Here is a 21,018-nt window from a genome sequence, read left to right on the forward strand (position 1 = left end):
GCACTGTTGTTCACCAATTAATTTAGAGTTCATCAAGAATCTTTGAAAATAATAATAATAAAAAAAAAGAATGCAAGTCTCCTTCAAATTAAATTGCATGAACTCTGCTTTACAAATTGCTTAATGATCATTCATATCCATATGAGGAACATATTTGATTATGTAATAGTCAAATGGACATGGTGTTTACTAATAATCACATAAATATATACATCAATTTATTTGGGCAATAGTTTTGCGATATCTATTACGCAGATTAAAAAACTATATAGAGAGACAAAGAGAGGGGTTGGTTAATATCAAAACTATATATATATATATACACACACATAGATAAGCTACGGTGAGCCATGGAGTAAAACACGTTTGTACTTCACGCCATATTTTTATTTTGAAAATGCAAACAACCGATTCGAACCTTCCAATATGTTCTCTATATTGAAATGTGATTGGAAACTAAATTTTACATTTTTTTTGGAATTTTTTTACTATTTATTAAGCAATTTTGAAAATTGATGTTTTGCTGTGAACAGTAAAAATTTCTGGACCATCGGATTAGCGATTTTCAAAGTGGCTTAATAAATAATAAAAAAAATCCAAAAAATGTAAAATTTGGTCTCCAAGCACATTTCAATATGGAGATCGTGTTGAGCGGTTCAGATCGGTTGTTTGGATTTTCAAAATGAAAATATAGTACCATGGAGTAAAAACTTGTTTTACTCCATGGCTCAGTTTAGCCCATCTCTCTCTCTCTCTATATATATATAGATAGATAGATAGATAGAGAGTAAGGCTACCATGTTTTGCAAATTAAAATGAGTGTTTTAATTTGCGCTCATATCTATATTTTTAAAGTTCAAAACGTTGATCTGAACCGTTCAAGTTGATATCCATATTAAATTGTGCTTAGAGATCAAATTTTATCTTTTTTTGGAAATTTTTTACTATTTTTTTAGAATTTTTGAAAATCACTGTTTTTGATGGTCCAATTTTTTTTGAAAAACAATGATTTTGAAAAATTCTAAAAAAATAGAAATTTTTTTCCAAAAAATATAAAATTTGGTCTCCAAGCACAATTTAATATGGATATCAACTTGAATGGCTCGGATCGACGTTTTAAACTTTGAAACAAGAGATATGAGCGCAAATTAAAACATCCACTTTAATTTGCAAAGAGAGGGTTGGTTAATATCAAAACGTTTGTTCTGGAGTCGTAGTACAACTAATTGGTTTTTCTAATTTTCAAAGTTCAAATGGTCAATTCAAACTGTTAAATGTGATCTCTATATTAAAATGTGCTTGGGGATCAAACTTTACATTTTTTTGAAATTTCTTTACTATTTATTAAGCCAGTTTTAAAATTACTGATTTTAATAAATAGTGAAAAAATTCTGGATCATTGAAAACAACGATATTCAAACTGGCTTAATTAATAAATAGTAAAATATTTTCAAAAAATGTAAAATTTGATCTCCATGAATATTTTAATATAGATTGAATGTTGAATAGTTTGGATCGACTATTTGGACTTTGAAAATGTAAAAAACCAAAGCATTTGTTAAATAGCCTAGGAACAAACGTTTTAATATTAGCCAACCTTTACATATTATATATATATATATATATATATATATATATAGAGAGAGAGAGAGTGACTAATATGCTTTCGGTAGCATATGGGCCGAAGTGCTACCGGTCCAAATTTAAAATTTCAAAATCCAAAAAGTCGATCTGAACCGTTCATCTTGTTCTCCATATTAATATGTGCTTGGAGACCAAATTTTACATTTTTCTGAATTTTTTTACTATTTATTTAGCCACTTTGGAAATCGCTGATCCAACGGTGGCTTCTGATTTTACTGTTTGTTAAGCCACCGTTGGATCGACACTTTTCAAAGTGGCTTAATACATAGTAAAAAAATTCTGAAAAATGTAAAATTTGGTCTCCAAGCACATATTAATATGGAGAACAAGATGAACGTTTTAGATCGACTTTTTGGATTTTGAAATTTCAAATTTGGACTAGTAGCACTTCGGCCCATATGCTACTGAAAGCATATTAGTCACTCCTGTATATATATATATATATATATATATATATATATATATATATATATATATATATAGGAGTTGGCTACAGTGCTACGCGTAGCATAGAGGCCTCCGTGCAACAGCTCAATATTTGAGTTTTCAAAATTCTAACGGCCGATCCAAACCGTTCAACATGATCTTCATATGAATTTGTACTTGCAAACCAAATTTTTGTTAGTTTGTAATAATCTAGAAGTCAATAATACGATAATTTATCATAAAGCTTTGTTCATGAATTGGATGATTAATATCACTTTGTTGCCTTGAGTATTATTGAATTTATGGATCATTTCGAGTTCATGACTGAAATTGTGAAACTCCATAATATAGATGATATATACTCTTAATCTTAAAAGGTCACTAACCAAGCTAATTAGCAGGAACACTAATTACCGCTATAAGGTTAGTATGTGGATTAAAAGATGGTTAAGTTTTACAAACCATTTGACACGAGATGTCATTTTAATCACATAGATACATGTTCTAGGAACATGGTATTTGACAGACCCCGAATGAGACATTAAATAGAATTGTGTTCATCTCATTAATGTTTCTCATTCAGTGTCACGTTCTAAAGTATGAGGTATTTATCGTTCCCACTAAGAAATATATATGTGTGAGTGTTATCTAACACTGTCCGTAAAAAGCAGTCATAACGGTAGCATTTCGATATATATAGCTTAGCTGAGGAAGTGATAGTCTGCCAAGAATACTACTTGTCCCTCGTATCTCTATACGAGTTATAGCATCACTGGGCCCCTTGATAGAGTAAGATTATCAGCGCGCGGTATAATTACAAGAGTAATTATATTTGATAATCTGCTCAAGATCAAGAAAAGATTCAGTTAGCAAGGATGACACACATCTACCTTGAAACTGATCTGATAGCTATGAGACAGAAGAACAGACACAAGTAAATTGTTTACTGGATCGTGATATTGTATAGTACAGCATCATCTGTGTAATTGGATGGTCATGATGTGTTGCCAGACGCCACCCATGATTATAGAAGTTAAAACGGTTTTAACTCTATTTACCAACATAACACAGATCCTATTGGGTCACACCATATAGGAGTTAATCGGATAATCTTATTTTGATTGATTATAAATTGGTTATGATCAATGATAAGATGGTTATAATTAATTATACGTGTTATAATTAAATTATAAATGTTATGTAAAAATAACAAGCAAAAATATTGGTTAATTTATAAACGTGTATGACACGTTGTATAAAAGTTAACCGGTTAATTTATAAATGTGCAGGACACATTGTATAAATTATCGAAACAACAACCGCAAGAAAAATATATATAATTATTCAGAATAATTATATGAATATTATTTGTGTTCGGGCCGAGGGCATTCGAGTCTTTTCAGATTCGTCCTTATCCGCATGACATGTCATCGATCCTATCCAGATGACACGTCATCGATACCGAAACAAATAACCGAAAGAAAAATATATATATAATTGTTCAGAATAATTATACGAATATTATTTGTGTTCGGGTCGAGGGCATTCGAGTCTTTTCAGATTCGTCCTTATCCGCATGACATGTCATCGATCCTATCCAGATGACACGTCATCGATACCGAAACAAATAACCGAAAGAAAAATATATATATAATTATTCAGAATAATTATACGAATATTATTTGTGTTCGGGCCGAGGGCATTCGGGTCTTTTCAGATTCGAGCTTATCCGCATGACACGTCATTGATCCTATCCAGATGACATGTCATCAATCCTATCCACAAGGGCAAAATGGTCATTTCACACCTATGCCACCTTGCATGTGTAGAAGCATGGAGAAGGATGTGGAAGGGTGTGGAAGGGGTATTTTGGTCATTTCACATATAAAAGGATGAGGTGTCAATGGCATATCTTGTAAATAGGCCGAACTTGGAGGGCATTTTGGTCTTTTGCAACCGAATCTAAACACTATAAATAGGGGTGGAGGGGTAGAGAGAGAAAGATATATTCACATATAAACATATATATTCACATATATATATATGCACATTCACATGTATCTTTTCGTGCAGAAACGAATCGGTATTTTCTCTCTTTCTCAGTTTCTCTCCCAAATAGTGTTTCGGTTGAGAAAAGAAAGTTATACGTAGTTGACGTATAATCTTGCGGGTTGTTGTGGAGAATATTTACGGGATTGATGAATAGTGTTTTACCGAATTTCGCGGTATGTCAGTTTTGCATATTGATGAAACTGAGCAACCGAAAATTTGTGTTTACGGGTTTTCGTCTTATTCCCGTGAATAGTGTTTTTGCAGAATTCCGCGGTTTACGATATTTCTGGCAGAAGAAATAAACCGCTCTCCGGTTAGTCCTGGTGGATAACCGATAGAGGTATCACACGTGTGATACTCCGAGTCGATTCCTTCCCTGGTGAGGCTCTACTCGCTCGGTCTGCATTCCAACTGTGATTTGGAAACAAGGTATAAACATGTTATATTAATCTATTTAATTTGTAAGTAGATTAAAGTTTTAGAAATCAATCATGGAGTAGATCTGTAAAAGGGATTAAAAGGGTCCTTGCAATGAAAGACTTCAGAAGGAACTCTGCTTTGGTCTTTCCGGCATATCCCTTTTAATTCACGGCTTGAGTTAGAAGTAAAAAATTTTGTTTTACGTTCTTTCCGCAGCTTAAGCCTAAAAGGGTTTTGGTTACCGCAAAACCCCAAAAGTGGTATCCGAAAACCCTACAATTTTACATTTTTTAGAATTTTTTTACTATTTTTTTATATAGATAGAAAATCACTTGATCTGAATGGTACAAATGCCTCCATTTTTAAAAATTTAAATAACTCAAAATTTAAATCTTAAAATTCAAAATAAAACCGTTGGATATGAACTGCATCATTTTATCTATGCACGTGTAAAAAATTATAGCATTTCAACTTTGTTTTGGTTGTCATCTTGAGCTTATAAAAATGTATATTAATGTGTTCAAGACGTTGATTTTTAAACTTATTGATTCACATAAAAGCAAAATCGAAATGTGATAATTCGTTATGAGCACATAGAGAAAATAACATAGATCACATCTAACGGTTTTATTTTGATATTTAAGTTTTAAACTTTGAGTTATTTAAGTTTTTAAAAATGGAGGCATGGTGGAGGCACAAAAAATGGAGGCATTTGAACCCTCCTCATATATATATATATAGAGAGAGAGAGAGAGAGATTGACTTGGGTGTGTCATGGAGCACCAAGCGTTTGTACTCCACGCCATATTTTCATTTTGAAAGTCCAAACAACCGATCCGAACCGTTAGATGTGATATCTATATTGCAATGTGCTTGGAGACTAAATTTTACATTTTTTGAAATTTTTTTACTATTTATTAAGCCACTTTGAAATGGTTGTTTTACTATAAACAGTAAAAACAGTAAAACTTTCTGAATCGTCGGATCAGTGATTTTTTAAGTGTCTTAATAAATAGTAAAAAAAATTCCAAAAAATATAAAATTAAGCACATTTCAATATGAAGATCGTGTTGAGCGGTTCGAATCGACTGTTTGAATTTTCAAAATGGCTAAAATGAGTCATGGAGCACCAACATGATATAGGCCATGGCTCATTTTAGCCATCTCCTATATATATATATTCATGAGCTTCCCGATTAGAATTCGGCTGTTCTGATCAAATCATAAAATTACTCTAAAATATTTGTAGTGTACTAAGAAAATGATTTTATTTGAAAGGTCCAAGCAGAGTAACTGATCATGCAATAGGGGCAGAGCCAGACTTTCGAACAATGGGGGTCAAACACGTATGCGTGATCAATTATATAAAAAAAAATTGAACTATGGAGATCAATTGTATACAAATTTTATACAAATAATGGGAGTCAATTTTACCGTACCATGACATTTTACACTAAATCATATAGAAAATTAAATATAAATACAAAATATAAAAATTAGAGTTAATTGACTTCATTGGATCTTTGTAGATCCGCCTCTACCATGCATCACACTATATATATGGCATAGATCGATCGATCAAAGTACCAAATCACATTCAAATTTGATTTGATTTGAAATGATATACAAATTTCTTAATTTCTGGAAATCTGATGTGGTCATATACAAACTTATCAGTGCTATATGGGTCACGAAACCATTTTCATACTGTTTTCAAATAACATGAGAAAGTAATGTATATATTGTGGTACGATTAAAATATAAATCATTGGATTTGCACTCGACAGAAAGTACAAACACACAAATCACATGCAACACCGACAAGCACAATCAATTGTTTTCTTTCGCGAGGGAACTTATTAGAATTAGGTCGCAACCAGGCATCATATATAAATTAAAATGTTGTTCGGATTCTCCGTAGAGAAGAAAATAAAAGAAGTCACAACGTGTGATCGAATCGATCCATCGATCATTTACATGTGACTATCTTTTGTTGTTTTCGATAGAAGATAGTAGTCATATCATAATACACAAAAAAAATTTTGATAAAAAATAATTACGTCACGTTAAATAGTTTTGACACGTTACGAATAGCACATGTGATATTATGTCTGTTAAATCTTAATCGCACACTAATTTTATATATTTAAAAAAAAAAAAAGTTATCACTCGTAATCACGAATTATCACAATGTCTATTATGATGACATGATTAACGTAACATAAAAATTAATGTGTGCCAGCTTGATTTTTTTTTTTTTGTGTGTTCTTGGATGTAGTGTTGTGACTGATTTTCATTATTTTAGTTATGTTATGCAAAAAAATTAATCACGTCACATGACTAAATCATGACAGGTTATTTACGTACCAATCATATTTTTATATCACTAATATTTCTCTATTTTGGCCATATTTGCTGCAAAACTGGAGTCTGATTATGTGACGAGATTCGGATGTTACATGATGTGTAATTTCATTTGGCATATGACTGTCTTCAACTGAAAATAACATTGCACGTCACAACATAGCACGTGACAACGTGTAAACATACAAGTACACCACGATACGAAAATGTCATGCGACGGATGGACACAATGATTATACATGTCAGATCTTGATCAAACAACTAATTTTACAAAATTTTGAAAAAAAATTACACAATCAGATCATGTTCACGGTCTCACGAGTAATTACGTAGTATGTGATCACAGAATGATGATACGTGACACGATAATTAGCGTAATATAATATCATTCATAATTTTAATCATATCACGTGATCAAATTACGATGTATTAATCACACCACATATATAATTATATCATATTTTTGCATCATTAATTCTATGTTCTGATCATATTTTTCGTAAAACTAGAGCCCGCGTCACAGTTTATGTAATGAATCATTAACGGGTCATCATCCATGCCAAATTGACTGATCCGGTTCATACAACAGGTATCAATGACAAATAAGCCCCTTGCATTTAAATTTTACACTATCTAAAATTTGTTTTATTGATTGATTGAATTGATTCGTCTACTTGATTCCAATAAATTTTACACTATCTAAAATTTCCTAATTTACATGATAATTGTAAGTTTGATAACTGTTAGGATCCTAATTGGATCTAATTTTATATATCTCTTGATTAGATTTGATATCTTCAACCGATGGCATTCCAAATATCTTAGACCAGTCTGTCGGCAACAGGGACCCTTTGTGGAAAAACTACAGCACATTTTTTTCGGAATAGGCTCCGTACTCTGCAAAACAGCGAGCTTGGTAGCCCCCACATTGCAGCTTGTACGATAAACAACAGCACATTTCTTCAATTGTCTGAGAGAGAAATGTATAATACTAGAAGGCCGTGTTCGGCGTAACCGATGAAATGGAAACAGGAACACAAAAAGTTTGAACTAATTTTTACTGTTTATATGAGAAAAAAAAATTTAGTCTAAGTGAATTTTTATTTTCTAATGTAAATAGTAATTTCTTTATTGCCGCTAAACACGTCCTAAGAGTAAGGCTTGAATGTTATGGATAGCATAAGAATATCTGTGCTACTACCTCAAAAACATATTGTATAAATTTTAAACTTCGATTTAAGTAGCTCAATAAATTAGTTATATAATAAGCTTATAGAATACTAATTTTTACTATTTTTGAAATATTTTTATTATTTTTTATGATGTATGAAAGATGGCTTAAAAATAAAATAAAATTATCAATATTTTAGACTATTTTTTGTCATCTTTCATAAATCATAAAAAAATAGTAAAAATTAGTATTCTACAAGATTATTATATAACCAATTTATTGAACTACTTAAATCGAAGTTTCAAATTTATACAATATATTTTTGAGACTGTAGCACGGATGTCCTTATGCTATTCATAACACTCAAGCCTTACTCGTACTATAATTCTATGGGCAACATTTTCCTGCTACTAACACCATGTTTGGATGGAGAGCAGAGGAAGGAATGGGAGGTTAAGAATAGAAGGGAATGGAATAGAAAAGAAAGGAAGATTAACATATTTAACATCTTCATGTTTGGATGATTAATGAGAGAAAATAAATTTAACTTTCCTTTCCGTCTTATTTCTTGTTTGGTTGATTAAAATTTAGGAGGTTAATGAGAAATTCGGTGACTGTTGTAGGTTTGAGGAAAAAATCTTGTATGAGAATTATATATGTAAAATATAGAGTTAGGCATTTGTATTATTTTTTTCTAAAAATATTTGTAACAAAATTTTTTTCCATCCGTTACACTCCAATTTGGGAGGAAAACCGATTCTATTAATTATAATAATACAAGATTAAACATTTCACCTCCTATACCCTTCACTTCCGACATAATTTTAACAACCAAACACGATTCAACGGAAAGTTTTTGTTCATTTCCATTCCCTCCCTTCCTCTACTCTCCATCCAAACAAGGTGTAAATTAAATGACATGGACCATTTGGTACTAAACATTTGTTTTACACGGAAACCCAGTAGAAATGTATTTATATGGGGCAACATTTTCCTGCTACCAAATTAAATGACAGGGACCAATTTGTACTAAACACTTGTTAAAAACGGGAACCAGTACATCGAGTACATTGTTTTCAACTGTTATATATTTCTGAAATGAGTGAGTCTATGGTACTATGCATATCACGGGTTGTTACCGTGCTACGGCTCTATATTCGAGTTTTTAAATCCTAACGGTTGATCCGAATCGTTTATCTTGTTCTTCATATTAATATGTATTTGGAGACCAAATTTTACATTTTTTGAAAATTTTTTACTATTTGTTTAGATATTTAGAAAATCACTTGATCTGAAAATTCTGGACCATCCAAAAACAGTGATTTTCAATAAATCTAAAAAAATAGTAAAAAAATTTCAAAAAATGTAAAATTTGGTCTCCAAACACATATTAATATGGAGAACAAGATGAATGGTTTGGATCGAATGTTAAAATTTTAAAAATCGAATATAGAGCCGTAGCACGGTGCCAAATCGTAATATGCATAGTACCATAGACTCACTCTTCTGGAATTATCAATTGACTTGACTTCATTTTTTCGAAGAAAAATATAAGATACCCATTTCCATAAATAAATAAATATATTAAGCAAATGTAATATAATAATTTTTTTATTATTTTATTTTATTATTTGAAAACTAAAAATTATTAATTAAATAAAACTATGGTATATATATTAACTTTGTTATAAACTATTAATTAAAAAACTATGTAAAACGTTGGATAAATCAATTTTATTGTAAATTACTAAATATAAAATACATAAAATATTCTATTAATCAACATAATCACAATAATAAAAAATTATATAGTCATACATATAAACAAAAATATATATAAATTTAATATTTATCAATTATCTATAGAATAACGAGAATGAAACATTTCTTACCTATACCCATCTATATTCATTTAATCGAATATAACACGAATCGGGCATACAGTTAAAAGGATTTTGTTGACACCCCTACACAATTAAATACTACTAACATAATGTTTATTTTGAGCAAAGGTTTAAGGTCTAGCCACCTAACTGTTTAATATCCATAAAAAATTTCTTATTTTAAATTTTGAACCTACGATCAGATTTCACACGGAGATCTTTACCTTGTCACTAAATCAAAATCTGATTCTCAACACAATAATGATTTCAACCATCGTCAACACAGGATGTATTGATCATGGATCAAAATCTGCTTTTTTTTCTTAAGAAAAGGAGCATCCTCCTATTCTTCCATTCAAGCCGTTCAAAATCAATCATACAGCTTCAATTACATCTATTTTTTTTTAATAGATTATATTGATATAAAAGAAAAAAGTAATTGAAGCCGTATGATCGATTTTGAACAGCTCATGTGAAAAAATAGGAGGATGCTTTTTTCCTTAACAAAAGGAGCTGATTTTATACCCAAGCTTAACTGAAGACTCAAGTCCATCTTTGTATTAGTGGGATTATTTCTGCTTATTGAATACTATCCGAAGGTACACAACTTGTACCAGCCCACAGTTAAACACATGACTCAGCATCGATCCTCATTAATTACATCAACTATATTTTTAAAGCCATAAGTTGGGTGCACCGTGCATGAGATATTTTCCAGTCCTCATCCTCGTAGATGAGATTCCGTACGTCTCCACATCAATAATAGTATTACCTGCCCAATATGACACCAAAAACCAATTACTATCATATTCATTCATACGATCGTCAAGTGACCATTGACTTTTGGCTTTTGTAATAAAAGAATATTAAATTTATCTTTCTCTCTTCTGCTTTTTAGTCCTCTCAAGTTGTTTATATTCGCCGATCATATTTTAATCCTTTTGTTTGGAGGAATCAATGATTGATATATTTTTATCTCCACTAAAACGAATTTTTATAAAAAAAAAAAAAAATTCAGAATATGATTAAACACAGAAACTGAGAAATTATACTTCCAAGTGCTGAAAGTGTTTATATGATTATATCAATTCACTAGTTCAATTAGATGGAAAATATTAGGCCATTAAAAGATATTCTGCATCCAAGTTTAAGAAAATAAAAATTTACATAAAAATATATATATTTTTTGTTTGTTTGTTTTGCAGCGTGATGAGACCATCTGAGTTCAGGAGATGACACTTGTCATTTCTGGCTCAGAAAAATCTCAATTTTATGCTTCTATTATTATATATTTTATTAGACACATGTAAAATATATTTATTGTTGAAATAATTAAAATTATATTTTATTCTGAAATTTTTATCTCATTCTATCTCACCTTTTGACTCTACTATGTATTATCTAATACTGTGTAGAGGTGAGAGTCCGCGAAATCAGGACTGATCAGATGAGCTCACTTGCTCCAGGAGGGAAGAATCAGAGAGGAAGCAGAGAGAAACAGAAGGAAACAAGTACTATTCGAAAGAGAGTGTCACAAAGATTTTGGCGAAAACTATCACTCCCAAATCGAAGTGTAGGTTTTACTGTTTGAAAAGTTCACCTCCCACATCATTGTTTAATTTCTTTTCTTTAATGAGTTGTTTCCTATCTGATTCTGGTGTACACCCTAAGTTGCATGAATTTGTATCCCCTCAGGTTACTTGACTGAGTAGAATTGAATCAGACGGTACGCAAGTGGATTGGCACGCATCTCAAAGCACAACTAATCCTGCCCCCTCTGTCATTCTGAATTCCAACCGACTGAGAGTAAATCTGAGCTGTCCGTTTCAATTGTGTTGAGTCAGGTACCTGGGAGTATACGGATCCAAGTTGCGTACCAAACTCGTTATTTCTTATTGTTAAAATGTTAGTGCAAGGACCAATACTAATAAAGTAGTTCTCGAAAAAAAAAAAAAAAATTGAAGACGATAAGAAGAAAAACAGTATCAGAGGAAAAGGAAGGCACTTGGCGACTTGGCGTGTTTGTTTGTGGGCACATAATTTAATACATTATGATAGTTACTTATTTCTTTCTTTTTTGGTGTGATGATAGTTAAAGGAAAAAGATGAAAAGAATACCAGAGAAGTTCTGCCGACTTTTTCCGTTTTATGGGAACAAATTACAGTGCGCAGTTTCACAAGAGATTAAAAAGATGAAAAGAGAACCAGGGAAGTTCTGCCGACTTTTTCCGTTTTATGGGAATAAATTCTGATTTTTTAAAAAATACCCAAATAATAAATTATTTTATTAAAAATAATCGTACCTACCAGTGAGCAGACGATCCGCTGCCGTTGTATATTATAGATATCTAGCTAGCAGCCTGGCAAGTAGCAACTGCATGCCAATTGGCTATTAATTGCTAACGTAACGGTTATGTTGACCTCAACTAATATGTGAAGAGAAGATATTTAGACTTTTGTACTTACTATGAACGCACCTCGATAGAAGATAGGTTCAAAGAACGCAAAGCAGGGTGTAGGTTGTTCCACGTAATGAGAATGCATTAAGATTTATAATATTTTCTTTTTGAAAAATATTAACAATCATAAGACGAATTCATAAGCATGCAATATATAATGCCAAAAAAAGAGAAGAATAATATCAGCAATAACAGTATAAAAATATTGTTAAGCAAAATTAATATTGTTAAGAATATTGTTTGTTTATTTTAAGAAAAATTGCACGAGGCACCTTTGTTATTTTTAATACTATGTATTGTCTGATGTGAAAAACTTTTTCTCAGAAAGCTCTCTGAGTCGCTGCCTCACTATTTTCCAAATCATGGTTGGCATCATCATGATAATAGTAGTAAACAGATATTTCTAATAGTATATTATCTTTTTCTCAAAATAAATATAATCTTGAAATTAATTACATTTTAATACTAGCAGGACGGAACCAGGATTTGAATTTGAGGGGCCGAGCCGCTGAAAGACAAAAGACGAAAGAACAACAGCAAACAATAACCATCTTAACAACAATATTAAATACTAAATAGATTCAAAATTATAACATCTCTATAACAAAAAGTATGTTGTATGCATAACAATTGTTTTTTTGAAATAAAAATTAAATCCTACATTTCTATTAATTTCAATTTAGCCCTACGACTTCCTAACAAATCATACATATCAACAATTTCGTTGGAAGTGAACTTCACTGCAATTTCTTTTTCAATATATACCACCATGTAGTCTCGAAGAAAACCATCCCCCATTCTATTTCGCAGCCCCGTCTTGATGAGCTTCATGGCTGAAAATAAACGCTCCGTCGTTGCAGTAGAAACAGGAAGAGTTATCACCAACCGCATTATTCTATCAACCATCGGATATATTAGAGCTTTACCAGTTTTAACCAATCCAGAAGTCAAATCAGCAAGTGAAGATAAGCCAATCAAAAGCCAGAAGCTTTCCTTCTTTCACAAGTCTTTACAAATGAAATGGGCCTTGTATTTACCGGGTTTACAAATGGGCCTTGTATTTTGAGGGGTGCCCCAATCGAATGTCCAAGTACCCCTATTAAGCAAGTTCCGAGGGATTGGGGGGTGCCTGGTCCCTGGTTCCGCCACTAAATACTAACCTAACATATCTAATCTGACGAACACGTCTAACCAAACAAACGCTATACCCAAAAAATTATGGATTTGCATGAAGTTTATTTTGTTTGGTACATATTTATTAGATTTTAATTAAACCGCCAAGTATAAATTGGTTATGGATTTCAAAAATATATTGGTTAACGCAACCACATAATACAATTGAATTTATATTTACTATATTTTTTCGGAAGAGATCGAAATTAACTTTTAGATCTAGCTAGTACATAATTTTGAAAATTAATTCATTGTTGACTTGTTTATCTTTTATCTGCTTAAAAAAATTGTTCATTTGTTATTATATTAATTAATAGTGTTGTCTAATAATGATTTTTTTTGTTAGTTAATTTTTTTTTGTGTTATACTATATAGAATGCTATTGCATAAATGTTGTTGTTTTTAAATTCTATTGCATAAAAATTTGTTGTGTTATACTATATAAAACTTCATTAATGTTATTTTTTTTTCTTGGGTTATTATTTTAGTTTTTATTCTTCTAATTATTAAAAAAAATTGTGATTTTATACATGTGATATTTTTCTGTCAATGGAATTCGCAAAACCCGACTGCCTGCAAAAGCACAAGCTCAGCCGATTTAAATTATGGTTGTCAGGAATGGATTGAAAATATCATAATCCGTCAACTACGAATCGAAAACATAAAGAAACCCGACCCGTATACACACACAGTAGCGGACCCAAGAAGGATCAGGGGTAGACAAGTGCCTAGCTACTCCTGGATTCAAAACATTTTTTAGACTCAATGCTATGTTATATTTGTGTCTACCTCTGAATTTAATTCAGGGTCCAATAGAAGAAAATTACGCTGAAAAAAAGTCAATCCAGACTGATTCGTGTAAAAGAAAGAAAAAAAAAATGCGGTCCACTTCGCTACTCCACTTAAAAGAATCGTTGATTTATTAGGAGAAAAAAAAGGTCTACATACTACTAAAGATATAAATAGAGTATGGCTAATATAACATCAGTGTTATTTCAGTCTATATAACACCAACTTCAAAACCTATCAAATCGAGTTCAAATGGTGAATCCAAACCGTTCAAACCGATCTACTTCATTAGTTGTGCGTTTACATGTAAAATTTATAAGTTTTTGAGTTTATTTGGTATCAAGTCAAGCGGTCAAATGTGTGAGTTTTTAAGTTAATTTTAATACATTCATTTTTTTTAAAAATTTGTCGCTTGATTTAATATTAAAATAACTCAAAAATATAAAAAGTTTGCATAAAAACGCATCACTTATAAAATAAATTAGTTTGAACGGTTTGGATTCACCATTTGAACTCGAATTGATAGGTTTTGGAGTTGGTGTTATATAGACTAAAATGACACTGATGTTATATTAGCCATACTCATATAAATACGTTTGATTAGTCACTTCGTAACTTGGATCACGTATCCTGTCGTGCCGTGATCAAATTTGGAAGGACATGAATGGTCACAATATGTTAATCACGCCATGGCCATGGCATGCAGTGACTAGACGTGTCCAAACGTAACCGGTCACGTTTGTCACGTTTAACTATTTTTTTCATAATTTTGGTTAATTTATTTGAGATTCACCATTCGATCAAGATCTAATTATTTTAATTACCCGTGATCAAATATTTTGCCGTGATCAAATATTTTACGTGACATGTTTTGTCATGTCAAATTTTCGGAAAATAGTCACGTCACGTAACTGGCACACGTGCCATGACGGAACCGTGTCGTGCCATGATGTATATGATTGTACCGTGACTTTTTTAGATCCCTATCCACTATTTCATTTTGATTCGTTAAAAGAAAAAAAAAAATACTATTGTCAATATTTTATGTTTATTGATCAAAATTCTGAATCCGTCCCTGCATGTACATCCCTAATTACCTTTTCTCTCTTTCGAAACCAATGGAAAGATGTTTGCAGTTTGCACCATGTTACCTTAATTTGCAGTGCAGTTTTTCCTGAGAACAAATCATTGTTGCACTCAATAAAAAAAACCACACAAAGTCACAAATAGCAACTTGACAACATATGATCATAACCGCATGCAAGATATTATTCTTTTCCTTCAGATAAAAGTTAGGTCAAAATTAAGACCACAGTATAACAGAGAGAAGAGCCAAATGGATATATGTGCCATGCATGCCTAACTCGTGCCATACACGACATCCCCTCTGGATCAATAAGAGCTAACGTGCTATATAAAACAAATGAGTAGGCCACAAGTGGCATTGAATCAGCACCTGGTTTTGAGAGAATTGTACAAAACAGTGTGCTTCATAGTTTGATTTATCCCACATGTGCGGATCGTGAAACAAATAATAGCCATATATATATATATATCCTGCAGGACCAATAATGCTAGCTGTGTTTTTTCTTCTTTTGTTTCTTTGGTCAATTGGTTGAACATGCATGTTTGAGTGAGACGACGTATTGTTGTGTAGTGCCAAGTTGCATATATGGCTAACTCGTATAGCGTATACAACAAATAATAGACATAACAGGGGATGGGCTACGGTGAGCCATGAAGTAAAATGTATTAGTGTTTTATGATGTTATATTTTTATTTTAAAAATTCAAACGATCGATCCGAACTGCTCAACATGATCTCTATATTGAAATGTGCTTGGAGACCAAATTTTACATTTTTTTGAAATTCTTTTAATATTTATTAAATATTTTTGAAAATTGCTGATCCGATGGTCCAAAAAATGTTACTGTTCAGAGCAAAGCAGCACTTTTAAAAAATATTTAATAAATAGTAAACAAATTCCAAAAAATATAAAATTTAGTCTCCAAGCACATTTCAATATAGATATCACATCTAACTGTTCGGATTGATCGTTTGAATTTTCAAAATAAAAATACAAAATGGAGTACAACCGTGTTTTACTCCATTACTCAACGTAGCCCATCCCGACATAATTGATAATTTATTCCACTTTTAATTAATTACTTTGTGCTACGTATAGCTAGCTAGCTTCATGAGCTCAAAATAAATTAAAGCATATATGCAAGGTGCATATTAAGCCACGTAGTGATCTTATGCATATTTAAACTTTTTGATACGTAATTCTGACGTACGTCAAAAAGTGCACCCTCTAGGGTCTTATACATATTTAAAGATATTATTCAGATTAAAAAAAAATAATTAATTTTCCGTTAAAATTTTAAAATTAACTCAAATGTAATTTAAAATTTAGTTTTCCGTTAAAATTTTAAAATTAACTCAAATTTAATATGCACCTTTATCTAAATATAATTAAGAACACATTCAATTTTTTAAAATTTTAATAATAAATTTCAAATATATGCAGCATGATGTACACTAGAACTACTGTTATTACATATATATTATCTGATGTACGCAAGAATTACTCTATATCAAGTGTATAATATGTAGCAATTAATGCACTGTCATTTGTATAAAGTTCAATAATGTTATTGTATATTTTGACAATGAATTTTGGAAAAAAAAAAACAAAGAAAACTGAAAAATATAATTATAAGTATGTTATCAAATTTTATATGTAAGTGTAGTATTTTTTTTTATGACGCATCACGAACCAGTAATTTCATATCTTTAATATTTCCCAAGTTACTTGGTGTATGGTGAAACTTGTACATCAAACCTCATTATTTTTTAACTAATATAATTTATGGATGATATATATAAATCATTCTCATTGGATATATGTCGTCTAAATTTCATTTTTTTTTTAATTTGTAAAAATAAAACTGTTGATCCCCTTTTATAATTAATGTGCGTGTTTCAATTATATTTGTAATTAGACAAGTTGGGGTCTCCCCAGCGAATGAAGCCATCAAGCTTGATTTGATTTGATTTGATTAAAAATCTGTATATATAAGTACACTGTAATTTAGGTCAAGCGATTTTTTAGGTCCTCTGATGGATCAAGTTGCATAATAGACTAATCAACAATCTTAACTATTTTCTAACAAAAAGGCTAAAATTTTATTCTTATCTTAGGAATTCGTCAATATTCTTGTAATAATTGACGTTGGCACGTGCTTTGCCAAATACATAGAAAATAATATGAGTTGTGCGTCCAGTATACATATATATCTCGGTCGTCTACACACTGTAATCTGTGTAGTGTATATTTGTAACCAGAGAACTCTGTATAACGCATAGTGTAGCCATCGGCGGGCCCAAATGGATTCAGGGATAGGCACTTGTCTATTTTTTTATTCGAAATTTTTTTTAGACGCAGTAGTGGTATTTTATACTTGTGCCTACTCCTGAATAGATATAATGCATACTCCTGAATTTAATTCATGGTCTAGTAGAAGAAAATTACACAAAAAAAAAAGTCAGTCCAGACTGATTCACGTAAAAAAAAGAAAAAAAAAGACATAATCTTATTTGCTACTCCACTTAAAAGAATCGTTAATTTGTTAGGAGAAAAAAGAGATAAACTACTAATAAGTATAAAATATATACCGTGAATTGGATCACGTGCTGTGTCATACTGTGATTAAATTTGTAAAGATGGTCATGGCATGTACATGATCAGAGAACGTTAATCACGCTATGACGTGGCGTGTCTAAACGTGACCTGTCATGTTTGGTTATGTTTAACTCTTTTTTTTTCATAATTTAGGATAGTTTATTCAGGATTCACTATTCGATTAAGATCTAACGATCGTACTTATACGTGACCAGACGTGTTGTGCTATGACTAAATCTTTTACGTGATATATCTTATCGTATCAAATTTTCAAAAGGTGGTCATGACACAAGACATGCGAGTCATCATAGCACATAATCAGCACATGTGCTATGACGGAACCATATCATGCCGTAACTTTTTTAGATTCCTATATACTACTTCACTATACTTGAACCTGTGTTGTAATTAATGCAAGTCTCTATAGGTGCATTTACGATATTGTTGTGCCGATGTTGTACTGTTTAACATCGACGTTACGGTGTATTGATGTATAGCACTAATACATCCATGCATTATAATATCAACATGTGTTATTTAACATGCATCTTTTGACATCGATATCATCGACCCGTACATTACACTGTATTGCATCAATTGATGCAACTCAGTACTTGATGATGAATTATATAATTACTTTGATATTTATTTTCCTCTTCTAAGAATTACCATATAGTTTTCATATCCGAATTTCAACAAAAAAAACATATAATATATATAAAAGCATATACATCTATGATATTATGATATTACGAGAGTTTGTAATCTGATATGGCAGTTTCTAATCTAGTTTCAAAAATATGAGAAAATATCTTATTTAGAAACTATGCAGGAAATTTTTGTTTATTAAGAAATTGTTTATAAACTCTACACTAACCAAATAATTAATTACCTCAAACTAGTTTTTCTTTTTAATTCATTTCTGATATGGTTTAATAGAAACTCTAAAATTAATTTCTAAAATTAATTTCAGATATATAAGAGTTAAAAACTTTAGAGATCTTAATTTCTAAAATGTAATTAACAGTTATTTAGAAACTAATTTGAATTGCTAGGATGTAGATGCTCTAAGCAATCTCACAAACCTAACTAGTGGCCTTTTTTTTTCTTCTTATTAATCTTTCTTATACGTTTTTGTATACAAGCCCACTTAGACCCAGACACAAATAAACTAGTGCCCCTCCTTTTAATCTGTTCTAAACTTGACTAAAACTCTATGGTGGTAATATTATTCAAATATCTGCACATGCATTTGTTTGAATAGCTTTGTGCATATTCACTTGAGAAATGGAAAACTGGAAAAGTCAAATCGTGCAGTCAACCAGTTATGGGTTTTAATTCCAACATAGAAGTAGACTTCAAGTGCCTTGATAAATTAAAAAAAAAGTTAGTGATAATACCCTTTTTTTTCCTATCCCCATATACCCACACACTTTTGAGTTTTGAACCTTCTTTTAACAAAATTATTTGCTCAAAATTAAGAATAAATGTGACTCATAATTAATAAACATAAAATGTATGTAAGCTGAATATATTTAAGATTTATTGGAAGTTTAAAAATGGTGTTATTAATGAGGAAAGGCGAATTTTTGTTTTTGTTAGGAATAATACCTTGGAATCCTGATATTTCCGCTAAAATTTAATTAACAAAACCGGCCCGTGTATGAGACTATAAGCAAAACAGGTTCATTGGTGATAACTGTGTTTTGTACATTTTGGGCTTTTAATGGGCTTATTTGCTATTTGTTTCTAGGCCTATTAAATTCTGGAGCTGGCGCCGCAACAAAAAAAAATGGGTTTATAATTGACATGCGTTTTTCTGCTATCAAGTTAAAAAACGTGCTTGATACTTATTATTTTGAATTTTGAATTTTTATACTCATACATCGAATTAATTAAAAATATACACTTGACTATTGTACGATGTATTATTTCTCTTTTTTTTAAATGAATAAAAATAACGAAAAATGTACTTGAGAATAAAAACAATATTCATATTGTAGGATGGCAATAATATAACAAGATATAATATTCTGTGAAGCCAACGGATTTTCTGTGACAAAAATATAAACAGAGGACGAATAATGAAGCAAATAACTCAGTATCTTAACTTATTACATTGTTTTTACTTCGAAAATTTCACAGAAGATCTGAACAGAATTCATCATCAGTTAAATATATTTTTTGCTTAAAGTCGACCAAATCTATATATATACACAGTTTTCAATTAAATGATAATAGGAACAAAATGAAGTACATAAATTTATATACGAGGACATTATAAGCAATCTATCTGATAACTTTCTACTACCCGACCGTTAGTTTTTATATTTTTATACAATGACATGCATAATTTGAACAATTTTTGTGATCTTGATTTTTCACTTTACAAAATGAAAATCCAAATCCTTATTTATTGCAGAGATGATTATGAAACAACACTTGATTAAGTGTCTACTAATCATCTTTGTATCAAGAAAAATATTTAGTGGCAAAGGCTATGCTCTCTGTGTGAACAATTACAGATTCAAAATTTAAATAAGAAATCTCTCATATATATTAAATAGTTTGATAACTTGACATTCAATCTTGAATAAGAACAAATGTCTTGTGGTCAGCTTTGATTGTCATACTAGGATTATATATATAGCTCAAAAGGAGGGAAAAAAAAAGGGAGATATGTCAAACTTTGAGTTGATATGTGAAAAATCCAGACCATACAATTTTTTATGGACGAATCTCGAAGCACAATAATAATGATCCCCTGCTTTCAGAATAGGCACCTAAAAAATTTATCTTGGCTTTAACTAAATTGAAAATTTGAGATATCTCAGAGGGAATATATACTCCATAGAGTTAGGGACAGGTATTCTTCGTAGTACTGTAAAGAAGGTTCATAACTACTTTACATCTCAGATTTATTCTCAGTCGGACTAAATTCAATTTAATGCC

This window comes from Carex rostrata, chromosome 17, assembly GCF_964058835.1.
Source record: "Carex rostrata chromosome 17, lpCarRost1.2, whole genome shotgun sequence".
Classification (NCBI taxonomy): Eukaryota; Viridiplantae; Streptophyta; class Magnoliopsida; order Poales; family Cyperaceae; genus Carex; species Carex rostrata.